This window comes from Gossypium hirsutum, chromosome A03 (genome assembly GCF_007990345.1).
Source record: "Gossypium hirsutum isolate 1008001.06 chromosome A03, Gossypium_hirsutum_v2.1, whole genome shotgun sequence".
In the NCBI taxonomy this organism is placed as follows: Eukaryota; Viridiplantae; Streptophyta; class Magnoliopsida; order Malvales; family Malvaceae; genus Gossypium; species Gossypium hirsutum.
Window position 1 is genome coordinate 23,822,093 of NC_053426.1, and position 5,017 is coordinate 23,827,109.

General features: G+C 36.5%; 2 non-coding genes across 2 annotated transcripts; both read left to right on the top strand.

The window, feature by feature from the left end:
* Window positions 1-596: 596 nt before the first annotated feature.
* On the top strand, window positions 597-703 carry LOC121225515 (small nucleolar RNA R71). Its single transcript, XR_005923387.1, has one exon. It is a non-coding gene; the product is annotated as a small nucleolar RNA R71 (small nucleolar RNA).
* Window positions 704-2,798: 2,095 nt separating this feature from the next.
* Window positions 2,799-2,905, top strand: LOC121225595 (small nucleolar RNA R71). Its single transcript, XR_005923459.1, has one exon. It is a non-coding gene; the product is annotated as a small nucleolar RNA R71 (small nucleolar RNA).
* Window positions 2,906-5,017: the final 2,112 nt, after the last annotated feature.

The window sequence follows — 5,017 nt, forward strand, 5'->3', positions numbered from 1 at the left end:
TCGGTATTCTAAAAATGAGTTTTTGACACCGAGATGAATTTTGTTAGCATCTCCTCAAGGTTCAACTTTTTCTCTTGTTGGTGAGGTGGTTGTTAGAAGCCTGGAGGTGGTGGTGTTTTTTGATTCCCTTTGCCTCCCCATGAGAAATTTGGGTGGTTCCTCTATCCTATATTGTAAGTGTTGCTATAGGGATTATTTTGAGGTCAAGGATTATTACCCATATAATTTAATTACTAGTCTTTCATGTTGTGGCCATAAGATGGGTATTCTGAATTACTCGTTCCTCCTTCACTTGCATTGCATTGCATTATTGGGTGAACCTGTGAAGAACCAAGAAAACTGTCAATTTTTCTATTCAAAAGTTCTACCTGATTAGAGAGCATGGTGACCGAATCGACGTTAAAAACGCCGGCTATTTTCGTTGGCTTTGTCCTCATGACTTGCCACTGATAATTATTCAGTGACATCTCTTCTATAAATTCATAAGCAGCCTCAGGTGTCTTATTATTGATAGTCCCACCAGCGACTGCGTCAACCATTTGTCTAGTCGAAGGATTCAGCCCATTGTGAAAAGTTTGAACCTGTAGCTAGAGTGGAACCCATGGTGAGGGCACCTTCTCAACAGATCCTTGTATCTCTCCCATGCATCATATAGTGTTTCTAAATCCATCTGCACAAAAGAAGAGATATCATTTCTTAATTTAGCCGTTTTAGCCGGCAAAAATATTTTAGTAAAAACTTCTCGGTCATTTGTTCCCAAGTAGTGATTGACCCTTGTAGTAACTAGTTCAACCACTGTTTAGCTTTGTTCCTCAATGAAAAGGGAAACAACCAAAGGCGAATGGCATCATTAGAGACGCCATTGATTTTAAATGTGTCGTAGAGTTCCAGAAAATTCGCCAAGTGGGTGTTTGGATCCTCATCCTGCAAACCATCAAACTGAACAAACTGTTGTATCATTTGAATTGTGTTAGGTTTCAGTTCAAAATTATTTGCAGCAATAACAGGTCTAACTATACTTGATTCGGCTTCTGTTAAAGTAGGTTTAGCATAATCATACATTGTACGTGGAGCATGATCCTGATTTACTAGATTAGTAGCAATCGCAGGAGGTAGCGGATTTTCTTAATTTTCAGCCATCTCCTCGGTTGTGGTTTGAATATCGTCCTTTTGCTCTTCCTCTGTGTATCTTAAGCTTCGCCTTTTTTTTTTCAGTTTCTACAAGTTGTGTGATCGATCTCATTATCAAAAAGTAATGGTCCTGACGGGTTTCTTCTGGTCATAAACTAGAAAAACCTGTCAGAAGCGAATAAAAGAGAAAATTAGAAAAGAAAATAAAAATTTAAATTGCAAATAAAGTAAAATGGCTAAAGTAATAAAAATCGAGTGTTCCTAATATCTTAGTTCCCCGGTAACGGTGCCAAAAACTTTATACGTGATATTCGTAACAGGTTTTAAAAATTCATAATTAATAATTCTTGAAACTAACTATTATCACGATGAAGGCAAGTGTACATATCGAATAGTAGTATAGCTTTAGCAAGACCGGATTGTCAAACCCAAAGGAACCAAGAGTACTAGTAATTACTTTCTTTTTATTATCTAGCCTAAAAATTAAGGGATTTGTTTATTTAAACTAATTAACTAAACTAAGGGTGCACAGATAGAAAATTGGGGAAAAGCTTTTGGGAAAACTCGATTGATTAAGACAATACCCAAGAAAGAATCCACCTAGACTTCACTTGTCATTTGACTCTGAATCAGACAATTTATTCATTTGACTTGATCCATAGAAATCCCTAAGTTATATTATTATCTCTCTCGAGACTAATAACATCTAACCCTAGGTTGATTAATTGAAATCTCTTTCTAATTAACACCCTAGTGTTGCATTAACTCGATCTATGGACTCTCTTATTAGGTTTCACCCTAATGCGGCAAAATCTTGTCACCCTATCTCTAAACGTACAATTAACTCCGCTTAATTACGAAAAAATTAGTCTTAGACAGAGACTTTTGCTCCTCCTCTGAATAAGTGTATTAACTTGAATCAATATCCTAAAATATTAAAACAAGAATTAAGAACACATAATTAAGAACAAGTCAAATATTTATCATACAGTTCAGATAATAATAACAAGATCCGTCTTAGGTTTCATTCCCCTTAGGTATTTAGGGGGTTTAGTTCATAATTATGGAAGAAAACATCTCAAAAGAATAAAGATAACAAAACATAAAGAAAACCCAAAACTCCTAAAGGAAATTGAAGGGAGATCTTTAGTCTTGACGATGATCCGGCTTTTGAGATGGATCAATCGGCTTTCCTTGAGTAATTCCTTGCCTCCTACTCTCTGTGTCCCCTCTAAGTGCCTCCTCAGGTGTTTAAATAGGTTTTAGAATGTCTAAGAGCCCTCAAAAGTGGCCTTTTCCGGATAGGACTATACTTGGGCTCGACAGGGACACGCCCGTGTACGATTGCTTTAGACCTTGGTCAGGGCTGTTAAATAGCCACCGGTGTGTGGTCTACCCGTGTGAGTCGTGCTTCGATTCTACCAAATGGACACGGCTGTATGGCCTATCCGTGTGAGGAAGTCCAGGCCGTGTTGATTTATCATGTTGGCCTATTTTCTCTATTTTTGGCCCGTTTCTCGCTCTTTTTACTCTCCTATGCTCACCTAAGTATAAAACATGAAATTAAAGGATTAGGAGCATCGAATTCACCAAATCTAAGGAGAAATCATCCATAAATGTGCTAAGCATGGGATAAAAATATGTATAAATTACGGTTTATCAAAAGTAACCCATGGTGAGGACACCTTCTCAATAGATCATTGTATCTCTCCCATGCATCATAGAGTGTTTCTAGATCCATCTGCAGAAAAGAAGAGATATCATTCCTCAACTTAACCATTTTAGCAGGTGGAAAATATTTAAATAAGAATTTTTCGGTCATTTTTTCCCAAGTAATGATTGACCCTCGTGGTAACGAGTTCAACCACTGTTTAGCTTTGTTCCTCAATGAAAAGGGAAATAACTGAAGGCGAATGGCATCTTCAGAAATGCCATTAATCTTAAAAGTGTCGCAAAACTCCAGAAAATTCACCAAATGAGTGTTTGGATCCTCGTCCTGCAAACCATCAAACTGAACAAACTGTTGTATCATTTGAATTGTGTTAGGTTTCAGTTCAAAATTATTTGCAGCAATAACAGGTCTAACTATACTTGATTCGGCTCCTGTTACAGTAGGTTTAGCATAATCATACATAGTACGAGGAGTAGGATTTTGATTTATTGGATCTGCAGCAACCACAGGAGGAAGTTGATTATTCTGATTTTCAGCCATCTCCTCAGTTGTATTATAGATATCTTCCTCTTGTCCTTCCTCTATGTTTCTTAGGTTTCGCCTTATTTCTCTTCTGTTTCTGCGAGCTGTGCTTTCAATGTGACACCCCTAAAGTGACCTTAGTCGGAAAGTGGTTTCGGGACCACTAAACCGAGTCATAAAGATAATTAACCGTCATAGTTGATGCTCATTATATGTACATATGCATGTGTCAAAATTTCATGTTTGAATTTTGTTAATGGTAAGTGAATTTTATCAAATAGGACTTATGTGAGAAAATTTGGAAATGTGCTAGGCAAATGTAAAGTGGCCTAATAATGCATGTTGTGAAATGATGGGTTTGCATGTCAAATTCCCCACTTTAGAGGAAGTGGCCGGCCATGAGGGTATGGGATACAAAGCATATGCATTTTGTATTAATATTATAATGACTACATGGTTTTATAATAGGAAATAGGTATTAAAAAAAACATATTAAAGACATTTTATGCTAATATGTGTGGGAAGAATAATAAAATATGAGGGGAGTGGGAGGAGAAACCAAAGTTGTCTCCCCCTTACTCCCCATTGCCGTGACTAGAGAAAGGGGAGGAAAAGCAAAATTCTTCCTTTGTTGTTCAACATGGCCGAATGGAAGGAAGAAGAAGAGGGGAAGTTCGGCCAAGGTGGTTCTTGAGATTAAGGTATGTTCAATGTTGCTTTTGGAGGTTTACACATCCTTTGGAGGGTTAGCCTACTTCTATTTATCTCATGGATGAAATTAGAGTTGTTGGAGAGTTAGGATTCGGCTAAGAGGCTTCAAAATTTTAGTTGATGCCTTGATACTACTAGCATGTTAGCTATATGGATGTGTTAAATTACTTGAAATGCTAGATAAATTTGAACTCCCTACCAAATTCTTTAGGCAACCCATGTTAGAAATTTCGGTATTGAGATGTCTAGATCTTTCGGCCATTGTAGCTATGGAGGAATAAAGTTTTTGTTTCTTGTTAAATTGGATGAATCTTGTTGTATGAGTGCTTAAACAAACTATGATTAAATGGATGCATAAATTCAAAGTGGGAAGAAATGGGCTATTATATTTGATGCTAATGCCGAATATGAAGATGATGAACTTGAATAAATAATATTCAGCTAGCATGATAAGTTATGAAATATTAAGTAGATGATATAATTGATTGATGAAGTGGCTAATAAGGATTTCTAATGAAATTGTTGCCAAGGCCGAATGTATCATGAAGTAAATTTGTTTGATTTAGCTCAAGAGCCTAGAGGATCAAAGTTGGATAAGGGAAAGGAAAAAAGTGATCGAAGAGCCGTCGTAATCGTTCGGCAACTTCCGAGGTAAGTTTTAAGTGTTTAAACGTTGAGTAAATTCAATTATAATAGGACAGGATGAGCTGATTTAATAAGATATGATGTGGCCATGATATGTTCTAAGCTCAAATGGTAAGTTCTTAAGTGTTTGAGCTTGGGAATTTAAAGGTAATTTGAAATAGTCTGCTTCGGACAGCAGCAGTAATGTGACTTTAGAAAATCACCATAAATTTATGGACTTGAATTAGAGGCTGAATGAGACATGAAATTAAAGCTTAATGAGTCTAGTTTCTTATAAAAGAAACCGTGTAAGCAAAGGAATTTCCGATAATGAGATATTTAAAGTTGTGTTAGATG